The sequence below is a fragment of the Delphinapterus leucas genome, chromosome 7 (genome assembly GCF_059928025.1).
Source record: "Delphinapterus leucas isolate spDelLeu-1000000601 "Yukka" chromosome 7, BTC_Dleu_Yukka2, whole genome shotgun sequence".
In the NCBI taxonomy this organism is placed as follows: domain Eukaryota; kingdom Metazoa; phylum Chordata; class Mammalia; order Artiodactyla; family Monodontidae; genus Delphinapterus; species Delphinapterus leucas.
Window position 1 is genome coordinate 17,176,241 of NC_143135.1, and position 24,994 is coordinate 17,201,234.

Consider the following 24,994-nt stretch of genomic DNA (forward strand, 5'->3'; position numbering starts at 1 on the left):
ATATATTTTGAAGAATAAGGTACTTGTACAAGGCATATTAAAAAAACCAAAAAACAAAAACAACACCGTTCTATACCCCTCTCCCTCATCACCACAAGCTTTCTCTCCCTAGAGGCAACCACTTTCTATTATTATAGCTCTTCCTTTTGGTCTGTATTTCTAATTAATGTACTTATTTTGGCACATGTTAATTTTCAAATTTCAGCATGGTCTGTTGAAGTTACACTATAGAAAATGAGATTATCTTTTATACCACTTCTCACGATGCACCACACATTTACCCATCTATGCACCATCTTAATAGAGTTGTGAAAGTCCGTAATCCATGAAATATTACTTTGTCTCTCTTTGAAAAGGTGATTGTGTCTAAGAGTAGGATTTGAACTTCCCTTGTTCTTCTGATGAAATACTATCATCATAAAATCTTGATACGCCTCAGTCTCATATGGCTTTTGACACAGATGGACATATTTAAAGCTGTTATGTATTGGCAGACAAATTTGCTTTCTATGGTCTTGTATGACCTCAGGTTTTCTAATTGAGTTTCTACAAAAAAGGCGCTATGGGGGTTTCTCACTGTCTAGGCTTCGTGTTGATAATAATACACATCATGCAGGCTTCAATCAGAGAAGCAGAACCATGAGCAGAAATATATATAAACATTGGTCTCCTGGGTCTCTAGCTTGCCAACTGCAGACCTAGGGACTTTTCAACCTCCATAATCACTTGAGCCTATTCCTTATAATACATCTCTTTATTTGCTATAAAGAATAGTTATATATTTATGATAAAGAATATAGCCAGGTGTTTCTTTCTTTTGGAGCACCCTGTTCATCTTTATGAGACACTCTAACTCCATCATTTGCTCCAAGACGACATGCTGGTGTTGGCAGCCACACACATGCTCAGGGTCAACACATGGAGAATTGTTTTCAGTTTCTCATAATGATGTGTAGGTGGCTTCACTGTCCCACTTCACTATCTTTCTTCTAAGCTTTACATTTACAAAACCCAAAAGGTCTGTGGGCCAGTAATAGTAAGCTTTGCTGCCTCAGAAATGACAAGGTTAGTAAAACATTTTCGGAAATTCTCTTGAAACTCCTTTAACACATGATAACATGCCACTGCACTTTGCCAGTTAAAACTTTTTTAGAGACCCTAATTTCAAGCTAACCTTTGTTGAGAACTTATTATATGTCAGCTACTGTGCAAGGCACTTGTATATATAATATCATCTAGTCTTCAAAACACATGAGAGATAGGTGGCATTAATCCCATTTAAAAATGAATTAATTTGAGTCCTTCCATGGCTAAAATCCATCCCTAAGGCCTACATCTAATAAGTGTTTATTACCAGGATTTAAACTGAGTCTACCCGATTTTGCTTCATGGGATATGAGTACATCTTTTGTCCATGTGAATAAACTGATAAACCTTTTAATAATTTAATAAATGAGGAATTTAATTCATTATGTAATTTTTCAAAATTGCTTTTTAAGATCATTAATTTAGCCAATTCCAGCTAGCAAGGACTTTTAAAGGATTAGATGTATCTATCTTCTGTTTATGAACCAGAAGAGAATATACATTTACTTCAAGAGTTTCAATAAATCCAAATTTTCTTTCTAATGTCTTGGCCAATGTTGGAACTGAAATAGAGGCTGCTGTTGAAAGTTTCATAACATTTAATTTTCCTATGTTTATACCCAGATGAGTGACTTTAAATGAGCAATTGCAGTTATTTTTCTTCTTGTCATTTATAGAGAGGAGCCTTGCCCTTACAACCCAAAGGATGTCAAAACATTCATTATCTGTATCTTTCAATAACGCCTCTTTGTCATGGTGGCCACCATCAGGACCACCAAGAAGATTCCGTCTCTGGATGGGGCTGAGTACAAATGAAGCAGAGACTTGAGGGAGGCAGTGTAGGGTAGAGGCTAAGATCTTGGGTTCTGGAGTTGGGCAGATCTCAGCTCCTAACCCAGCTCTGCAACTAATTAGCTGTATAAACTCTCATATTGCTTAATTTTCCTAAGTATTGTGTTCATCTGTAAAAAATGATTAATAATAATAGCTGCCAAACAGATTTGTTGTGGGAATTAAATGAGATAGTGCAAAGAGAAATTCTTAGTACGAAGGCTGATGAATGGTAAACACTTAAAAAAATGTTAGCTAGTGCTATGACATTATCATCATCATTGTCATCATCACATTTGACACAAGTAGCAGGAAAACTCTTGAAGGAAATGGGAGATCCCTGTACCTCTGATGTGGCTGCAGATTATGAAACAGCCCTGGAGGGTCAGTCCATATAGACCAATTCTCGGGAAGCACCCAGAGGTATGGAGAGAGACACTCTGAACAGGATGATTTTGGAGATCATGGCGTACTATAGTTGTTTTATCCTTGGTCTTTAAGTAAATATGTCATGCTATTAAATATGAAGGGGGTAAGTGTGGAAGGAATTCATTCACTTATACAAAATCCATTTATTGGGTGCCTATTCTGGATCTGACATGCATTGTTTTAGGATCTGGGGCACAGCCTTGAATTAAGAAGATAAAACCTGACTCCATGGAATTTGCATACATAGGAGGAGACAGACAATATATCAAAAAAGATAAAATGTATGGTGTGTCAAATGCCAAAAAATGTTAGGAAGAAAAATGAAAAAGCATAGAAGAGCGACAGGTAATTCTGGGTGGGTGTTGCAATTTAAAATAGGAAGGTCAGGGAAGTTCTCACAGAAAAGGTGACATTTTAATCAAAGAACTGAACGAGGTGAGGTATGCAGGAAAGAACATTCTGGGCAGAGGAAAGGGCAAGTGCAACGTTTTGAAATTGGACCTGACTGTTGTGCTTAGTGAAAAGCAAGAAGGGGCTGTTGTGCTAGAGTTGAGTGAGCTAGTGACAGAACCTCTGGATCTCGGAAAGGATCCAAGAGGTGGGCTGGGAGGGGGAAAAATTATTTAAAGCCTTCTGAGCCATTAAGGACTTTGGCTTTTACTCTGAGTGAGAGTGAAGACCATTAGTAGGTTTTGAATAGAAGAATAACATAATTTGACTTACTTTTTAAAGGTATCACTTTACTTGTACTGAGAATAGAGTATAGGGAAACAAAGCCAAAAATAGATGTGTTAAGCTAATGCAGGTAAGCAGGTGAGTTGCTTGGATCTGGGTGGTAGTGATGGATGTGGAAAAAGTGACACACTTCTGGATGTACTTTAAAGGGTAAACCATCAATATTTGTTGCTGTGTTGGATTTGGAGTGTAAGAGAAAGTGATGAAACTAGGGTGATTCCAAGGTTTTTGCTGTGAGCTCCTGAGGGTGTGTTGCCGTTTACTGTGAGGGGGACAGGAACAGAACTAGATCAAGAGTGTAAGATAACATGTTTGCAGATATAGATAGTAGGCATAGAGAAACGGTATAAAATTTTAATATACATATTAAATTTCAGATGCCATCTAAGTAAAGATGTTGAGTAGGCAGTAGGCTCACTGAGTCTGGAGCTCAGGAGTTAGTAGATCAAGACTGGAGAAATACATTTGTGAATGTATTGAAATGGCATTTAAAACTATGAGATTAGGTAAGATCACCAATGGAGTGAATGCAGATAGAAAAGATACGAAGCTCAGTACATGAGACCTAAAACACTCCAAAATTTAGAGTGAAGATTGAAGAGGAGGAATCAGTAAGGAATTCTGGGAGCCAGAGGAGTAGGGGGAAAACCAAGGGAGTTAGGGACCCTCGATGTCAAGTGAAAAATGTGTTTTAAGGACCAGGAACTGTCCATTAGATTTAACAGCATGAAAGTCATTGGTGATCTTGACACTAAATGAATAGAAAGCTGATATGATTTGGAAATTAAGCTGAACTTGCCCCTGTTCATCAATAGAACTCCAGGTGGAAACACTGAACTAAAGGTTTGGATGCAGACAGGAATAGGACATGGCATATGAAGATGCACCAGCCATATTGGGTAAAGTAATGAGAAATTTGCCCAGGGGAGCTCACTGATGAACGGGAGCTAAGAGAACTGCAGAGCTCATATTGCATCCATATCACATCCTGGTGAGACAATGACAGCTAAAACTAAGCTCACTTCCCACTTATACTGAGGAATTTTTAAAAATTAGCTTCATTTTTTAAATTTAAAGGTATGGCCTATATGTGTAATTCTATATACGATGCTTTTGAGTCTCATTTAAGGTCTTTAAGTGTCCCTTATGTCTTCTCAGAGCACTTCCTTTTAGAACTCATAGCGTCAAACCACCATCTTGGTAATTATGGGTTTTTTTCTTAACAGCATTATCGGAGTATAATTGTTTTACAATGTTGTGTTAGTTTCTGCTGTATAACAAAGTGAATCAGCTATATGTGTAAATATTTCCTCATATCCCCTTCTTCTTGTGCCTCCCTCCCACGCTCCCTATCCCACCCCTCTAGGTGGTCATAAAGCATGGAGCTGATCTCCCTGTGCTATGCAGCTGCTTCCCACTAGCTATCTATTTTACATTTGGTAGTGTATATATGTCCATGCCACTCTCTCACTTCATCCCAGCTTATACTTCCTCCTCCCTGTGTCCTCAAGTCCATTCTCTCTGTCTGCGTCTTTATTCCTGTCCTGCCCCTAGGCTCATCAGAAACATTTTTTTGTTTTTGGATTCCATATATATGTGTTAGCATACAGTATTTATTTTTCTCTTTCTGACTTATTTCACAATGTACGACAGATTCTAGGTCCATCCACCTAACTACAAAAAACTCAATTTTGTTTCATTATATGGCTAGGTAATACTCCATTGTATATATGTGCCACATCTTCTTTATCCATTCATTTGTCGATGGACACTTAGGTTACTTCCATGTCCTGGTTATTGTAAATAGTGCTGCAGTGAACATTGTGGTACATGTCTCTTTTTGAATTATGTTTTTCTAGGGTATATGCCCAGTAGTGAGATTGGTGTGTCATATGGTAGCTCTATTTTTAGTTTTTAGAGGAACTTCCATACTGTTCTCCATAGTGGCTGTATCAATTTACATCCCCACCAACAGTGCAAGAGGGTTCCCTTTTCTCCACACCCTCACCAGCATTTATTGTTTGTAGATATTTTGATGATGGCCATTCTGACTGGTGTGAGGAGATACCTCACTGTGGTTTTGATTTGCATTTATCTGATGATTAGTGATGCTGAGCATCCTTTCATGTGTTTGTTGGCAATCCTTATGTCTTCTTTGGAGAAATGTCTATTTATGTCTTCTGCCCATTTTTGGATTGGGTTGTTTGTCTTTTTGATATTGAGCTGCATGAGTTGCTTGTATATTTTGGAGATTAATCCTTAGTTGCTTCATTTGCAAATATTTTCTCCTATTCTGAGGGTTGTCTTTTCGTCTTGGTTATGGTTTCCTGCTGTGCAGAAGCTTTTAAATTTCATTAGGTCCCGTCCCACTTGTTTATTTTTGTTTTTATTTCCATTTCTCTAGGAGGTGGGTCCAAAAGGATCTTGCTGTGGTATATGTTATAGAGTGTTCTGCATATGTTTTCCTCTAAGAGTTTTATAGTGTCTGGCCTTACATTTAGGTCTTTAATCCATTTTGAGTTTATTTTTGTGTATGGTGTTAGGGATTGTTCTCATTTCATTCTTTTACACATAGCTGTCCAGTTTTCCTAGTACCTTTCATTGAAGAGGCTGTCTTTTCTCCATTGTATATTCTTGCCTCCTTTATCAAAGATAAGATGACCATATGTGCATGGGTTTACCTCTGGGCTTTCTATCCTGTTCCATTGATCTATATTTCTGTTTTTGTGCCAGTACCATACTTACTTGATTATTGTAGCTTTGTACTATAGCCTGAAGTCAGGGAGCCTGATTCTTTCAGCTCCGTTTTTCTTTCTCAAGTTTGCTTTGACTATTCGGGGTCTTTTGTGTTTCCATACAAATTGTGAAATTTTTTGTTCTAGTTCTGTGAAAAATGCCACTGGTAGTTTGATAGGGATTGCACTGAATCTGTAGATGGCTTTGGATAGTATAGTCTTTTTCACAATGTTGATTCTTCCAATCTAAGAACATGGTATATGTATCCATATGTCTGTAACATCTTTAATTTCTTTCATAAGTGTCTTATAGTTTTCGGCATACAGTTCTTTTGTCTCTTTAGGTAGGTTTATTCCTAGGTATTTTATTCTTTTTGTTGCAGTGGTAAGTGGTAGTATTTCCTTAATTTCTGTTTCAGATTTTTCATCATTAGTGTATAGGAATGCAAGAGATTTCTGTGCATTAATTTTGTATCCTGCTACTTTACCAAATTCATTGATTAGCTCTAGTAGTTTTCTGGTAGCATCTTTAGGATTCTCTATGTATATCATGTCATCTGCAAAGAGTGACAGTTTTACTTCTGCTTTTCCAATTTGAATTCCTTTTATTTTTTTCTTCTCTCATTGCTGTGGCTAAAACTTGCAAAACTATGTTGAATAGTAGTGGTGAGATTGGGCAACCTTGTCTTGTTCCTGATCTTAGTGGAAAGGGTTTCAGTTTTTCACCATTGAGAATGATGTTGGCTGTGGGTTTGTCATATATGGGCTTTATTACGTTGAAGTAAGCTCCCTCTATGCCCACTTTGTGGAGAGTTTTTATCATAAATATGTATTGAAGTTTGTCAAAAGCTTTTTCTGCATCTATTGAGGTTATCATATGGTTTTTATCCTTCAGTTTGTTAATATGGTGTGTCACATTGATTATTCGCATATATTGATGAATCCTTGCATTCCTGGGATAAACTCCACTTGATCATGGTGTATGATACTTTTAATGTGCCGTTGGATTCTGTTTGCTAGTATTTTGTTGAGGATTTTTGCGTCTATGTTCATCAGTGATATTGACCTGTAGTTTGCTTTTTTTAATGACATCTTTGTCTGGTTTTGGTATCAGGGTGATTTTGGCCTCATAGAATGAGTCTGTGGGTATCTTCCCTCTGATCTATTTTGGAAGAGTTTGAGAAGGGTAGGTGTTAACTCTTCTCTCTATGTTTGATAGAATTTGCATGTGCAGCTGTCCTGTCTTGGGCTTTTGTTTCTCAGAAGATTTTTAGTCACAGTTTCAATTTCAGTGCTTGTGATTGATCTGCTCATATTTTCTATTTCTTTCTGGTTTAGTCTTGGAAGGTTGTGGCTTATTAAGAATTTGTCCATTTCTTCCAGGTTGTCCATTATATGGCATATAGATGCTTGTAGTAATCTCTCATGATCCTTTGTGTTTGTGCGGTGTCAGTTGTTACTTCTTTTTCATTTCTAATTCTGTTGATTTGAGTCTTCTCTCTATTTTCTTGATGAGTCTGGCTAATGTTTTATCAATTTTGTTTATCTTCTCAGAGAATCAGCTTTTAGTTTTTTTGAACTTTGCTATTGCTTCCTTCATTTCTTTTTCATTTATTTCTGATCTGATCTTTATGATTTATTTCCTTCTGCTAATTTTGGGTTTCTTTTTTGTTCTTTCTTTAATTGCTTTAGGTGTAAGGTTAGATTGTTTATTTGAGATTTTTCGTGTTTTGAGGTAGGGTTGTATTGCTATAAACTTCCCTCTTTGAACTGCTTTTGCTTCATCCCATAGGTTTTTGGTTGTCGTGTATTCATTGTCATTTGTTTCTAGGTATTTTTTGATTTCTTCAGTGATCTCTTGGTTATTTAGTAATATCATTTAGCCTCCGTGTGTTTGTAGTTTTTACAGTTTTTTCCTGTAATTGATATATAGTCTCATAGTGCTGTAGTCAAAAAAGATACTTGACCCAAGATACGATCTATCCTGGAGAATGTTCCATGAGCATTTGAGAAGAAAGTGTATTCTATTGTTTTTGGATGGAATGTCCTATAAATATCAATTAAGTCCATCTTGTTTAATGTGTCATTTAAAACTTGTGTTTCCTTATTTATTTTCATTTTGGATGATCTGTCCATTGGTGAAAGTGAGGTGTTAAAGTCTCCTATGATTATCATGTTACTGTCGATTTTCCCTTTTATATGGCTGTTAGCATTTGCCTTATGTATTGAGGTACTCCTATGTTTGGCACATAAATACTTACAATTGTTATGTATTCTTCTTGGATCGATCCCTTGATCATTATGTAGTGTCCTTCTTTGTCTCTTGTAATAGTCTTTATTTTAAAGTCTATTTTGTCTGATATGAGAATTGCTACTCCAGCTTTCTTTTGATTTCCATTTTCATGGAATATATTTCTCCATCCCCTCACTTTCAGTCTGTATGTGTCCTAGGTCTTAAGTGGGTCTCTTGTAGACAGCATATAGACAGGTCTTGTTTTTGTATCCATTCAGCCAGTCTATGTCTTTTGGTTAATGCATTTACATTTAAGGTAATTATCGATATGTATGTTCTTATTACCGTTTTCTTAATTATTTTGGGTTTGTTATTGTAGGTCTTTTCCTTCTCTTCTGTTTCCTGCCTAGAGAAGTTCCATTAGTATTTGTTGTAAAGCTAGTTTGGTGGTGCTGAATTCTCTTAGCTTTTGCTTGTTTGTAAAAGTTTTAATTTCTCCATTGAATCTGAATGAGATCCTTGCTGGGTAAAGTTATGTTGGTTGTAGGTTTTTCCCTTTCATCACTTTCAATATGTCCTGCCACTCCCTTCTGGCTTGCAGAGTTTCTGCTGAAAGATCAGCTGTTAACTTTATGGGGGTTCCCTTGTATGTTATTTGTTGCTTTTTCCTTGCTGCTTTTAATATTTTTTCTTTGTATTTAATTTTTGATAGTTTGGTTAATATGTGTCTTGGCATGTTTCTCTTTGGATTTATCCTGTATGGGTCTCTCTGCGCTTCCTGGACTTGATTGACTATTTCCTTCCCATATTAGGGAAGTTTTCAGCTATAATCTATTCAAATATTTTTTCAGTCCCTTTCTTTTTCTCTTCTTCTTCTGGGACCCCTATAATTCGAATGGTGGTATGTTTAATGTTGTTCCAGAGGTCTTTGAGACTGTCCTCAAATTCTTTTCATTCTTTTTTCTTTATTCTGTTCTGTGGTAGTTAGGTCCACTCTTTTATCTTCCAGGTCATAATAACTGCCTCAGTTATTCTGCTATTGATTCCTTCTAGAGAATTTTTCATTTCTTTTATTGTGTTGTTCATCATTGTTTGTTTGCTCTTTTGTTTTTCTAGGTCCTTTTTAAATGTTTCTCGTATTTTCTCCATCGTATTTCCAAGATTCTGGATCATCTTTACTATCATTACTCTGAATTCTTGTTCAGGTAGACTGCCTATTTCCTCTTCATTTGTTTGATCTGGTGGGTTTTTACTCTGCTCCTTCATCTGCGGTGTGTTTCTCTGTCTTCTCATTTTGCTTAACTTACTGTGTTTGGGGCCTCCTTTTTGTAGACTGCAGATTCGTAGTTCCTGTTGTTTTTGGTTTCTGCCCCCTGTGGGTGAGGTTGGTTCAGGGGCTTGTGTAGGCCTCCTGGTGGAGGGGACTGGTGCCAGTGTTCTGGTGGGTGGGGCTGGATCTTGTCATTTTATTGGGCAGGCTCATGTCTGGTGGTGTGTTTTGGGGTGTTTGTGAACTTAGTATGACTTTCGGCAGCCTCTCTGCTAATGGGTGGGGTTGTGTTCCTGTCTTGCTAGTTGTTTGGCATGGGGCATCCAGCACTGGAGCATGTTGGCCATTGGGTGGAGCTGGGTCTTAGCGTTGAGACAGAGACCTCTGAGAGAGCTCTTGCCTATTGATATTATGTGGGGCCAGGAGGTCTCTGATGGTCCAATGTCCTGAACTCGGCTCTCCCACCTTGGAGGCTCAGGCCGGACATCCGGCTGTAGCACCAAGACCCTGACAGCCACACTGTCGGAAGAAAAGGTAAAAAAAAAAAGGAAAAAGAAATTAAAACTAACTGAACAGCTAGAACCCCAAACCAAATGGTAAAAGCAAAACTAAACAGACAAAATCACACAAAGAAACACACACACACTCATAAAAAGAAAACAAAGAAACAAACAAAAAATGAATAGTCAGAACACTAGGACAAGTGGTCAAAGTAAACCTCAACAGAAAAAATCACTCAAAGAAATATACACATACACACTCACAAAAAGAGAAAAAAGGAAAAAAAATAAAAATAATAAAATTTAAAAAAGAGAGCAACCAAACCAATAAACAAATCCACCAATGATAACAAGCACTAAAAAGTCGACGAAGATAAACATAAAAATCAGAAACAAATCAGACTCAGAAAGCAAACCCCAAGTCTACAGTTGCTCTCAAAGTCCACTTCCTCAATTTTGGGAACATTTGTTGTCTATTCAGGTATCCCACAGATGGAGGTACATCAAGTTGATTGTGGGTGTTTAATCCACTGCTTCTGAGGCTGCATGGAGAAATTTCCTTTTCTCTTCTTTGTTCGCACAGCTCCTGGGGTTCAGTTTTGGTTTTGGCCCCGCCTCTGCATGTAGGTCACCCTGAGGCATCTGCTCCCACCCAGACAGGAGGGGGTTAAAGCAGAGTCTGATTAGGGTGCTCTTGTTCACTCAGGCTGGTGAGAGGGAGGGGTACGGTAGTCATGATTGGAATGCGAGGTGAGCCTGTGGTGGCAGAGTCTGACATGACAGCAGCCTGAAGCACACTGTGTGTTCTCCTGGGGAAGTTGTCCCTGGATCTTGGGGCCCTGGCAGTGGTGGGCTGCACAGGCTCCCAGGGTGGGTGGGTTGTGTGTATGACCTGTGCTTGCACACAGGATTCTTGGTGGCAGCAGCGGCAGTGTTAGCATTTCATGCCTGTCTCTGGGGTCCAAGCTGTTAGCTGCAGCTCGCACCCATCTCTGGAGCTCGTTTAGGCGGTGCTCGGAATCCCCTCTCCTCACACACCCAGAAACAATGGTCTCTTGCCTCTTTGGTAGGTCCTGACTTTCTCCCGGACTCCCTCCCGGCTACCTGTGGCGCACTAGCCCCCTTCAGTCTGTGTTCGCGCAGCCAACCCCAGTCCTCTACCTGGCGTCTGACCTCTGAAGCCTGAGCCTCAGCTCCCAGCCCCCACCTACTCCTGCGGGTGAGCAGGCAAGCATCTCAGGTTGGTGAGTGCTGGTCGGCACCGATCTTCTGTGCGGAATCTCTTCACTTTGCCCTCTGCACCCCTGTTGCTGCATTCTCCCCCATGGCTCTAAAAGCTTCCCCCTCCACACCCCGCTACCCCACCATCCCTGCCAGTGAAGGGGCTTCCTAGTGTGTGGAAACTTTTCCTCCTTCAAAGCTCCCTCCCAGAGGTGTAGGTTCCGTCCCTATTTTTTTGCCTCTGTTTTTTCTTTTGCTCTACCCAGGTACGTGGGGATTTTCTTGCCTTTTGGGAAGTCTGAGGACTTCTGCCAGCATTCAGTAGGTGTTTTACAGGAGTTGTTCCACATGTAGATGTATTTTTGATGTATTTGTGGGGAGGAAGGTGATCTCTATGTCTTACTCCTCTGCCGTCTTGAAGGTCTCCTGGTAATTATGTTTATTAAATGAATTAGTGAGTGGGGAAAACTGTAGTCATTCATTTTTCCTCAGGGGCAATCTTAAACTTCAGTTTATTCTGCTTATTCATCCCGCTCTACAGCTTGGGATAGTTCAACAAAGCTGATTTGATCTTATAATTCTTCCTGTGATACTGTCTAAATTGCTGGGAGATGCCTATAGAAAAGAAGGGTCAGCCTTTTTACTGTCTGGATTATCCCTGAGATACAGCTTCTTCCATTTCCTATTATAGCAAATGTCTGTGCTTTGTAATTACCTAAGGCCGTTAAAATATCTCTTCTTAGCCTACCCCAGGGTCCCTGGCAATTTGCAGCTATGATGTGTGGCTTTTATTATTAGTGAAACTAGAGATAGAAGTTCACCTTGGTGTTCTCTGAAAGTGGGTTATCTCTGGGGGTGTCGCTGGGATCAGACACCAAGGCAGAAGCATGTAATCATATTATTAGCAAAAGGATGGGAAGTCCAAAGTAGTAGTGGAGCTGCAAAAAGCTTCTGATTATAACATTCAGGCTGGTCAGAAGTTTTCTAAACAACATTGTGTCCTTTTCTGTTCCTTCAGTCAATACAATTATATCTCAATAAAAAATAAAATAAAATAATTAAAAATATATAGTTTGCACCTATTATGAGGAATATTACCTTGCTACCTACAAAGGGGTCACTACACACTTTTTCCTAATGATGCATCTACTGTTCATTCACTCTTCTGAAGCAGTGTATCAACCAAGTAAGAATAATATCACAAGGTGTTTTCGCAAGCCCAGTATGATAAGTTTGAAGATGAAGGTGTGAGGTTTTTTCTCTGCTGGTAGTAGCAGTGTGACTCTAAATTAGATATTTATTCTTTCAGAGACTCAGGTTACTTATAAAATGGAAACAACATTTACCTCCCATGATGTAGACTAATAGTGTTTTGGACTCAACAGACATTTTAATAAATGGTATGATTCCCCCATAAAATTTTTATTTATTCTCAATCCTACCTGAAGTACCAGACTCAGTTGTAAGTCATAAGCAATACTTTCATTAAAATAGAATTCTCTTTTCAAAGATTTGTCTTACAAGCAGTCATATTAAAAAGTATGTATCATGAGCACCTGATGAGTGACACTTTCTCTGTATGTAACAGAGAATCCACTTAGCAGACAAGGTTGTTGACTGCAGCCCTTTCAAGTATGGCTTTGAAGCTTTCCCCTTTGACCCCACCTTGTCCCATAGCACCTCTCTTAGAATACTCTTTAGTCTTAAAATTGTCCTTGGAGTGCTGCAGGAAGGGACATCCTCAGGGTGCATCCAGGTAGTGGCAGAGTTATTTCTTACCTTGCTCTTATTCTCAGTGAGGGATTGGTGTGGATAGAGGGGAGGTCCTGTCCGTGTGATGTCTGGATACAGGTGCAGTCCTATTGGGTTGGCCATCAAGGACACTAAGTAGTGCTGAGGAACTCACAATAAACCCTGTCTTGTCCACCCACCAACATACTCATACCGATTTTCCCCTCTTGGATGACTTTTCCAGCTCTGGTATCCTAGAATTTTTTAATGCCTGCCTCTTTCAAACTCTTACAGCTTCCAATCTATACTTCCTTTATTCCTCCACACCAAGAACTCTCCCTGATATTCTCTCAGTCTGTTATACAAACACATTCTCTCTTTCCCTTTCACAGTAGCCTTTAACGGCCAACCAACAAGGGTCTGAGCTTGAATCATTTCCAAGCTCAAACTATCTACCCTGGAATAAATGTTTCCCCTTAACTCCAGGGTCAGTTTTGAAATAAATAAAATGGTTACCTAATTACCTTCCTGTTTTCTGAGAGAAGGGATTATTTTCATCCTTTCCTGGAGAAGGTGGCCTTCTTTAACAGAATGTGTCTAATGACTTTCTGTAATGTATCATAGACAAGTATAACTTTGTAGTTTTTATGTCAGAAAATAGTAGGAACTTTCGTATCCTGATGTATTTACTGTGATATAGTAGAACAGCAGGGGAAAAAGAACTTCTGTAAAATAAAATAGCTATTGTGTATTATTTCTCCCTCCTCCATTTTCTGTAGCAAAGTGTTTGATTTAACATATTTTTTAGCCTCATTCTTATCTGAAGAATAAGACAGTTAAGGATATTGTTTCCATATTAGGTGGATAATTTCTGGAAGAAATATATTTCCCCACTGGGAAATATCACTCTGTCTTCAGATTTCTGAAACAAATGTAAAATAAGGTAAGTGAGAAAATGGTCCATTGTCTTGACTTGGAGGTTTATAAGTCAAAGACTCATGCCTGAATTCTTTTTTTCCCTTTATTCAGGTATCCACGTACCATACCGTTCACTGGCTTTTTACTGTATTCACAGAATTATGCAGACGCCACTACAGTCAATTTTAGAATATCTTCATCACCCGCCAAAAACACCTCTTATCCATTAGTGTCATTTCTCTTTTCTTCCCTTTCCCAAAATCTAGGCAACCACTAATCTACTTTCTGTCTTTATAGATTTACCTATTTTGGACATTTCATATAAATTGAATCATACAATACGTGATGACTACCTTTATTCTCTTTGAATACTGTTTTCAAGGTTTATCCATGTTGTAACATGTACTAAGGTACTTCATTTTTTTATTGCTAAATAGTATATTATTGTATGGATAGACCATGTTTTTATTTATCCATTCATCAGTTTGGGAACATTGGTTTTTTCTAAGTTTTGGCTACGGTGAATAATGCTGCTGTGGACATTTCTGTACAAGTTTTAGTGTGGACATATGTTTTCATTTAAGTTAGATATATACTTAGGAGTTGAATTGATGGATCATGTGGCAACTCTTATGTTTAATCTTTTGAGGAACTGCTAGACTTTTCCGAAGTGGCTGCACCATTTCACAGTACCAATACCAGTGTATGAGTGTTCAGATTTCTCTATATCCTCATTAACGCTTGTTACCGTTTATCTTTTTGATTATAGCCATCCTAGTGGGATTGAATTGATATGTCTTTTTATTTACATTTCCCCAACAGCTAATGCTGCTGAGCACCTTTTCATGTGTTTATTGACAATTTATGTATCTTCTTTGCAGAAATGTTCATTTAGATATTTTGCTCATTTTAAAATTAGGTTATTTGTCTTTTATTGTTGAATTATAAGGGTTCCTTATGCATTCTAGATACAAATTCCTTAGCAGATATATGATTTGCAAATATTTTCTCCCATTTTCTGGGTTATCTTTTTACTTTATATTTTATGCATTTATTGGAGGTGTCCTTTGAAGCACAACAGTTTATTTTGATAGAGTCCAATCTACTTATTTTTTCTTTCACACTCGTAATTTTAGTATCATCTCTATGAAGACCAAGGTCACGAAAATTTACTTCTATATTTATTTCCTTCTAAGAGTTTTATAGTTTTAGCTCTTACTGGTAGGTCTCTCATCTGTTTTGAGTTAATTTTTGTAAAAGTTGAGGTCTAGCTTTATTCTTTTTCATATGGGTAAATAGTTGTCCCAGCACCATTTCTTGAAAAGACTTTCTTTACCATTGAATTGTCTTGATACCTTTGTCAAAAATCAATTGAGGATCATTGTAATGGTTCATTTCTGGACTCTCAGTTCTACTCCAATGATGTAATTATCTACCCTTATGCTAGTATCACATTGTCTTGATTACTGTAGACTTCCAACAAGTTTTGAAATTGGGAATTGTGAGACCCAACATTTTTTTTTTCAGAATTATTATGAGTACTCTGGTCTTTTACATGTCTATAGAATTGAGGGTCAGCTTCTCAATTTCTGAAAAATGTCAGCTGAGATTTGGTAGATTGAATTGAATTGGTAGATCGATATGAGGAGTACTGCCATCTTAATATTAAGACTTTGGATTCATGAATGTAGACGTCTTCCTATTTACTTAAGTCTTTAATTTCTTTCAGCAGTGTTTTGGAGTTTTCATAATATAAATTTTGTACTTCTTTTGTTAAGTTTATTCCTAAGTATATGATTCTTTTTGATGTTATTATAAATGGAATTGTTTCCTTAATTTCATTTGGGATTATTCATTGCTAGTGAATACCATTGATTTTTATGTATTGATCTTGTACCCTGCCACCTTGCTGCATTTTTAAATTAGTTCTAATAGATTTTTAGTAGATTTCTTAGGATTCTCTATATGCAGAACCATGCTGTTTGCAAGTAGGGATAGCTTTACTTCTTTCTTTCCAATCTGGATGCCTTTTATGTCACTGTCTTTCCTGATTGTCCTAACTAGAACCTCCAGTACCGTGTTGAATAGAAATGGTAAGAACAGACATCCTTGTCTTGGTCCTGATCTTAGGGAGAAATTATTCAGTATTTCACTATCAAATGTGATGCTAGTTGTGGCTTTTCCGTAAATGCCTTTTATTCAACTGTAGAAGTGTTCTCTATTCCTAGATTACTAATGTTTTTATCATGAATAGGTGTAGAATTTGGCAAGTGCTTTTTCTGCATTTATTGAGATGATTACATGCATTTTGTCCTATATTCTATTAATACAGTTTATCACGTTAGTTGATTTTCAGATGTTAAAACAACCTTGCATTCTGGTATAAATCCCACTTGGTCACTGTGCAGTCATTTTTATATGTTCCTGGACTTAGTTTGCTTATATTTTGTTGAGGACTGCTTAAAGTTATCAGAAAAAATATAGGGAGGAAACAGTTCATCTTTCAATATTTTTCTCATCTTTTCCACAGGAAGAAAGATAGATGCGCGCGTGCGCATGCGCACACACACACACACACACACACACACAGTGTACTAGCAAAACACATCCTTGGTCTTTTTATTCACTTTGATGAAAATAATAATTTCTTCTTTTCTGTTCTATGGTTTTGGTCTCATTATCAGTAGAGTATCTTTATATCACGTTCTTCTTTCAGGGCATAATGGTGTGAAGTAAGTGAGCAGAATTGGTACCAAGAGCCAGAAATTGACAGAGAATGAAATGCTGAATGCCCAAGCAAACTTTCAAAAAAAGGGAATAAGATAAACTATATGGGTAGGTATCTTAGATGATTCCTACTTCCATAGGGCTTTACATTTATAAACCTTAGTACTTATTTGACCCAATGATACAGGATCATGGGAAAGAGTGGAAGAAGGGTGCTGGAGCATTGTGAAGTGGGAACAGGGCTGAGAGTAGAGGGTGGGTTTAGTTTTGAATCTCATTTTTTCCATCATTATGTCTTAGTCTTCTTGATGTTACAGCATTGGGCTCAGCAACTCCCTGCTATGTTAGAGAATCAAACATTAGCCACATTGAAAATTTTAGTAAAAATCTGTTATAATAACTCATTCCTATCCTATTATCAGGCTTTCCTAGCCATAAAATAAAATTGCTATAATAACTTGCCAAACAAATCCTGAAGTCCTGAATACATGTGACTCTCTCTTCTTCAATAACTATAGGTAAGGTTCACATGTTTTGATTAACACTATCTAATTGAATCCTCCACAACATGATGAGGTTTCTTATGAGATGAGATATCATTATCCCCATTTTATAGATGGTGAAACTGAAGTATAGTATGCACTTTGCAGCCATCCAGCTAATATGGCAGAGCCTGAACCTGTCTGACTCCAGAGGTAGTGTTCTTACCATTATGCTGTCAGAGATTTGATTCCTTTGTGCCTGGGAAGCAGTATATGAAAAATAGCTGCTACCTAGATTAGTCAAATAAGTTAATTGCATCATGGAGATCTGAGAAGATTGTGGTGATTTGTCTTCTCAAACCAAGCCACATTTCGTCTTGATTACCCTAATCAAAGAGAAGACGGTAACTACAATCTGTTTTTTATAACATCCTACATGGAAATAAGTCTCATTTCTTTCATCCTCTGGTGGAATTTATTTATACTCCCCTTTTGGTCCATCATATGCCACGGTGAGGGGAGAAAAACCAATTCCCATCTCGGCTCTCACAAAATCCAGCACTGATGACTTCAAGTTGATGTATGAACACTGGCAATGGAGGGGGAGGGGTAGAAAATACAACTCACAATCTATATGATTTGTTCTTGTGTGGACACAGCCTGATAACTAAAGTTCAGACGTCCACACATTCAAGTTTAATATTTGTCATGCCATCACATGGTCACTTCACTGTAAGAAACTGTTTATTCACTGTTTATTACCACAGATTCTAAAACCATATCACATATTAGTATCCTCTGTCACATGTTCTGAGTCTGATATTGGCTGCTGTGTTTGTATTTGCAGTGACTCAGGTTTGCCCTTCTCCCCTTTTCATCCAACATAAAAAGTGACCCAAAATTAAGCAGCAAAATGTGCTTCTAATATGAATTGGAAGTAGGTATTAAAAAACTGGTAATGCTTAGCTGTTTAAAAATTAAGTGAGGTTAGGGATGATTATAAAGAAGGTCACAGTGTAGTGGAATTAACTCTGGACCTGAAGCCAGGAGCTGCAGGATGCCCAGTATCACAGCCAGACTTGGTTCTGAGACGTGACAAAATGTGGGGGTGAGCCAAGGAGAGGGGGGCATGATCTATTGGAATAGAAGACCTGTGCTGATTGTAGGACTTGCCCCCAAAGTGGGTATCCAAAAGTTCAAGTAATACTTTAAAATGAAGTATGGAAAACTCACACTTATTAAAAATTAATGATATTTAATCCTAGTGAGTATTCATGGAAATGGACGCTCATATATTGCTGACATGAGTAACAATTAATACTTTCCTGGAGCATAATTTGGCAGTATTGTTCAAGGGCTGCTTATTTTTCACTATATTGTCATTGGCATGTCCATGTATCATTTTATTCACTAAAATATTATTTCTAATGGCTAGATTGTATTCTATTATGTAGACGCACCATAGTTTCTTAAAATCACATATCCCATTATTGTACTGTTGGGTTGTTTCCAGTTTTCTACTGTCATAAATGAACCTGTTAATAAGGGATGGTAAAACATATTTTGTAATCTTTGTGAAATATCTGCATACATGTGAAAAAAATAAAAAGAAATAAAACAACCACAGTTAACCTCTGACAGGTGACATAGGGACAATTTTAAATTTTTTATCCTAATTTTTTTGAGTTTTTCATTTTTCCCAAAATGAGCGTATAGTATTTGTAAATAATTTTAAAAATTGTTAAAATGCATTTTGTGTCTTAGCAACTTTCAAGTATGTCATATAGTACAGTTAGCTATAATTACAGTGCTGTGCCTTAGATCCATGAGATTTATTCATCTTTTAACTGAAGGTTTATAACCTTTTACCAACCTCTCCCTACTTTCCCCATCTCCTAGCCTTTGGCAGCTACTTTTCTACTCTCTGTTTCTATGAGTTTTTAACCTTTTGTTTGTTTGTTCTATGAATTTTTAGCTTTTTTTTTATATTCCACATATCAAGTGTTACCATGTAATATTTGTCTTTCTCTGTGTAGCTTGTTTCATTTAGCATAATGCTCTTAAGTTCCATCCATGTTGTTGTAAATGGCGGGATTTCCTTTCTCATGGCTAAATGATGTTCCATTGTATATATATAGTACATCTTCTTAATCTGTTCATCCATTAACACATAGGTTGTTTCTATATCTTAGCTATTATGAATAATGCTGCAATAAATATGGGAATATGGCAATGCAGATATCTTTCAGATATCCTGTTTTCATTTCCTTTGAATATATACACAGGAATAAGATTGCTGGATCATATGGTAGTTCTATTTAATTTTTTAAGGACCCTCCATACTGCTTTCCCTAGTGGCTTAACCAATTTACATTCTCACCAACAGTGCACAAGGGTTCCGTTTTCTTCATATCCTCTCCACTTGTTATCTCTTGTCTTTCATTTAACTCTTGAATGTTCTCACCACACACACAAAGAAATGATAATTATGTGACACAATAAAGGTGTTAGCTAACACTATGCAGGTAATCATATTGTAATATATAAAAATATATCATCATGTTGTACACCTTAACTTTACATAATTTGATATGTCAGTTATATTTAAATTTTAAAAATTAAATATTACATTTAAAAATGCATCTTGTATAAAGAATAATAAAGCTATTGAAGACTTCTAGAGCTGCATCAAAAGGATTCAGGAACCAAGTTGAAGAGGCTCCTACTGACTACATTTAAGATAACTTAAGCATTAGTAAGAATCACAGAAATAGACTGTACAAATCAAATACATTTAAATCCACAAATTCATAATGATACTGTAAATTAAAATCTCATTGATATTCTTTGGATGATTCTAGGAGCCAAATAATTATTTTGAAAACTGATAAATTTGAGAAAATAATTAAGCAGCTATCCTCATTTTTCTTTAGGAACTATACAAGAGAATAACCAATAGGTACTGAATAGTGATTTTTATTTAGCATTCTAGCTAATAAATGAAGAAGGAATTGTATTAGAGTACTACCATTTTGCAACCTCAGATGAAATAATAGATATAGACAATGATCATTGATGGCTTCTAACATTACAAAAAGGAAGACGGCCTATAATATGTGTCTTCTGATGGAAGGTCACTTGGCCTGTGAATTATCCTTGACAAAATATCAACCCTAATTTTGGCTGAGTCTCTAGATTCAATGATCAATTTGGAAGGAAATTAGAGGAGAAAAAGCAACATATTAAATGATACCACATTGATTTATAGCACCCATAACCTAGGTTCTTCACAAAGAAAAAAGAAGAGAAAAAAGAAGAGGGAAACTGTAAGTTAAAAGTAACTTAAAGGACATAGCAATCATTCATAGTTTATGTTAATCCTAATTTGAACAAATAATTGTATATTTGCTCTTTGGGACAATTGGTTAACTTTGAACATGGACTGGATGTTCAATTATATTAAGAAATAATTTAAAATTTTATTAGGCATGACAATAGTATTATAATTCATCTTTAAGGAAAAGTTTTTACATTTATACGTGCATCCTGAAATACTGCTTTATTAAATAATGTCTGGGATTTGTTTCACAGTAACCCAGTGGGGGTGAGAGAAATGATGGGGAATATTGATGAGATAAGATTGGTCAGAAGATGATAATTGTTAAACCTAAAAGTTAGCTATATTAAGATTTATTATATGAGTCTTCTACTTTTGTGTGTGCTTGACATTTTTTATAATAATTTGAAAATAATTCAACTTGATTAGTGGTTACATTATATAAAGTGGGGGGGGAAGGGTGAACTCTCGTTATGGGGCTCAGAATCAAAAGTCAGCAGACTATAGAAATATTCAAAGTTATGTGTGTTGGTGCACTGAGATGTGAGCAACTGCACTTCTGTACTTTAACTGGCTTTGAGAATCTGCCTCTTAGCACCCCAGAACTCAGAAGAAACTGACCTCAGACACATCCCTTGGAAAGACAATTGACCCTGATATAAAATGTGTCCTGGCATAGAATGTCATATTCTTGACTGGGACAGCCTGGGTCTCAGTGTCTGTTGCTATTCCTAAAACTCTGGTTGGCTATGGGATCTTAGGACTGAGCCACTTAATTTCCTGACTTCCAATCCTCCCACTTTCCACTCTCCTCTGTTGCCTTAGAGGTAGAAATTCCTGGAACCCCTTTCAGGGAAGTGCTATTAGTCCTCTCAAGGGGTGGGCTCACACCAGGAAATCAAATCATGTTAGGGATTAAACTAATTGAAAACAAGTCTCTAAGGTCTTGGCAAATTAACAACTCCTTGGCTGGCACAGGTTGCCTCTCTTTGTACAACAGGTTGTCCCTCTGAAACTGTGTGCTAATTGAGCTTAGAGAAATCCAATGATGTGTTAATAGTTCTTTGGAAGAAATTTAGAAGTTAACCATCTTTTAACACATTTTTAACACAATGAATCACCTCACCCTCCTTTCATTTCTTTGTAAATCAGGATGTGGGATATGGTATATCAAAAGTGCATAGATAGAGTTGGCTTTTTGAGAACAATATCTCAACAGTATCAACTCACCTCCACCTCGACTTTTCCAGGTAGTTTTGTAAAGAGCAAACTACAAGCATCATCCTAGCTTTCAAGGAAAGTCTGGGGAGAATAAGCGATATAGTGAATGATAGTGGGTGCTTTTGAGCCAGAAAGACTTGAGTCTGAATTCCTTTCCTTATCAGCTAGGTAAATTTAGGAGCTAATTCCCTTCTAATCTGAAACAACTGAATCTCAGTGTCCTCATCTGTAAAGAGGTCTAATAATATCCTTGGAAAATTATGAGGATTAATAACAATATCCTAAGTAGCTGGTGCTTGATAAGTGGTAGACTTCAGGGTCTTATGGTGTTTGTGAGTTTTAGCAAAGTAAATTAATAATGTAATTGTTCATGTCATTTTGATTGTTAAATTAATTGTTAATGTATTGATAAATTTTTGTTATTAATTGTTAGATCTGAGGGAACTGAGAGCTCATGTGGTTCATTTCTCTGTTTGCTTTGAAGCTGACGCCCAAGTGACAAAGTTACTCAAGCAAAGTCATATAACTAATTCAGATTTAGATTCAACCAGCATTTATTGACCCAGACGCTATTCTGATACATTCATATAACAATGCCAAGAGTAAAAATAAACATTTATGACTAAGAACCAAGGACTAGATTTTGCGCTTTACTGGTATTACTGTCCATACCAGAACCCTTGGGAATATATTTTGTTATTATTTCCATTTCATATATTAGGAAGGTAGAAGTTATGAGAATAGCCATTATATTCAAGATCATGATGCACTAAGAGGCCAAAACCTGCGATTCTACCAGTCTACCCTCTGAGCTCATGTTCCTTGGGGACTACCTCTAAACCTTTCTTCTGAAATGCTCCTCAAATTTTCTACATGTTGGGGAGTGATGAAAATATAGTATGCATAATGAAGCAAAAAGCCTTGCAGGCCCTGGACTCATGCTACTTGATTCAAATATCATTTAGTTTATCCTTTCAGTAGCTGTGTGACTCTCAGTAAATTAACTAACCTCTCTGTGTCTAGGTTTGGGAATAATCATAATATCTTCTATTCTGAGAATTGAATGAGTTAACACACAAAAGCCACCTTAAAAGAGTACCAGGTGGTGGGAGATACTCTATAAATGGGACACAGCTATAAATAGTAACAGATGAGGAATCTGAAGCTCAAAGGTGGATGGCAGAGCTATTTGAATTCAGGTCATCCAATTCCAAGTCTGGCTTTCTACCCACTGTAGCAAACTGCTTTTCTAACAGCTTAACCCAACTTTAAATACAGATCTGCTTTCTTATCTATGAGGCAGTCTTAGGTCATTTTGCCTAGGAATGTCCTAATCCAGTTTGAAAGCTCTTCCTGCTGTTTATATTTTGAATGTCCTTTCCAGATGGTCTGACCTCTGAAATAATTCGTTTCCTCACTTAGTCTTGTTCATCAGAGAATGTGCCTTGTTCTACTTGCCTTTTTCTTAAAACTGAATCTGGGAAGCTTCTAAACAACTTTATTGAGGTATAATTTCAATACCATAAAATCTGTCTTTCACCTGGTTTAATTATATAATTCAATGGATTTAGTATATTTATAGAGTTGTACAACTGTCCTCACAATCTAAGTAGAACGTTTCCATCAACCTAAAATGAAACCTCTTGCCCACTTACAGTCACTCTCCATTTCCATCCTCAGACCTAGACAACCACTATTTCTGTCTCTATAGATTTTCCTTTTCTGGACATTTGATATACATGGATCATGTAATATGTGTTTTTTTTATGTCTTGCTTTTTTCACTGAGCATGGTGTATTTGAAGTCCATCATGTTTTAGTGTGTATCAATATTTCTGTTGCTTTTTATTGCCAAATAGTATTCCATTGAATGGATGTACATTTTGTTTGTTTACTCACCAATTGATGGACATTTGGATTGTTTCTACTTTTGGACTATTGTGAATCTTTGTGTAGACATATCTTTTTATTTCTCCTGGGTAGATATTTAGGAGTGGAATTCTTGTGTCACATGGTAACTGTGTATTTAAATTTTAAAGAAACTGCCAAGGAGTTTTCCAAAGTGGTAGCGCCATTTTACATTCTCAACAGCAATATAGGATGGTATTAATTTCTCTATGCCATTGCTGACTCTAGTACTGTCTGATATTCACTTCAGTGGATAATGGTGAGGTGGGCATTTCTACAAAGGCTCTGATCTAAGCTAGAATATAGATGGGTCTTAGCATCTTTATGTTTTCATTTTGACCTTTTTACTGCTTAGGACACTTAGGAGGGTTCAAGAGCCACCGGGACCAGTCAATCACACTTTTAAGCAGGATTCCAATAACGTGCTTGTACCCACACATACATGTTTCCATGGTAAATGCTTTTCCAGTTGGAGGACAGTTTTTTTCCTATTTTGCTTTTATAAAATATTTAATTAAATTCTTCAGTAAATTCAAGTAAAACATTAATTTTAGCTTATGGAGATTATTTTCATAGTTCTTGATAGCTGACTTAGATATTCACTAGTAAGGAGTCTTGAAATTAATGGAAGAAAGAAAGTCTGAGATTGTTCAACACTCATTTGTAAGAACTGAGGAGAGGAATAGGATGTTTGGATCAGCTGGTGGCTCTTCTGGCAGGAAATGAGTCACACTTCGAGAGTCATTTCATCTTTCTCTAACACAGCTTTACCAAAAGACAGTAAAATTTTTAACATTTTTTTCCAGCAAGAATTGCAAATTGAATGACCCAGTTTCCCTCTGTATCTTGTGTGCACACATACCACACAAACCTGACCTCCTCACCCATGGGGAATCTCAAAACCCTACTGTCAATTCATCAAAGCTGCTCAGTGCTCGGTGCCATGGAGTACAGAAGAGAAATAAAAGTTGTAGCCTTACCCTTAAATCATGAACAATTTAGGTGGGAAGACACAAGTTAGGGCAGTAAATCACAATGCTTTAAAATCAATTGCCAAACTGAATATATTCTAGGAACACATGGGTAGACCCTAGGATGTGATGGTTAGAACCATGAGGGACAGCTTCATGGTCTAAATTGGAGAAAATACAGAATATAAAAATTTCTAGAATTCCTACTTATGTAGAATTGGAAAGAACCTAAGATATCCCGATATCTGGCTGAGCAGACATCATATTTTCTGTCGTAGGTTTAAAAATTGCAAGTCTCTCAACAATGGTAGGAAAGGAAATTTGGATAGTGGAAGATGGTGGGTATCTTTATGCCTGTCTTTTAAAAAAAAATTATTTTATATTGGAGTATAGCTGATCAACAATGTTGTGTTAGTTTCCGGCGTACAGCAAAGTGATTCAGTTATACATATACATGTATCTATTCTTTTTCAAGTTCTTTTCCCATTTAGGTTATTACAGAATATTGAGCAGAGTTCCCTGTGCTATACAGTAGGTCCTTGTTGGTTATTTAATTTAAATATAGCAATGTGTATATGTCAGTCCAAAACTCCCAATCTATCCCTTCCCCCCAACCCTTCCCCCCGGTAACCATAAGTTCCTTCTCTAAGTCTGTGAGTC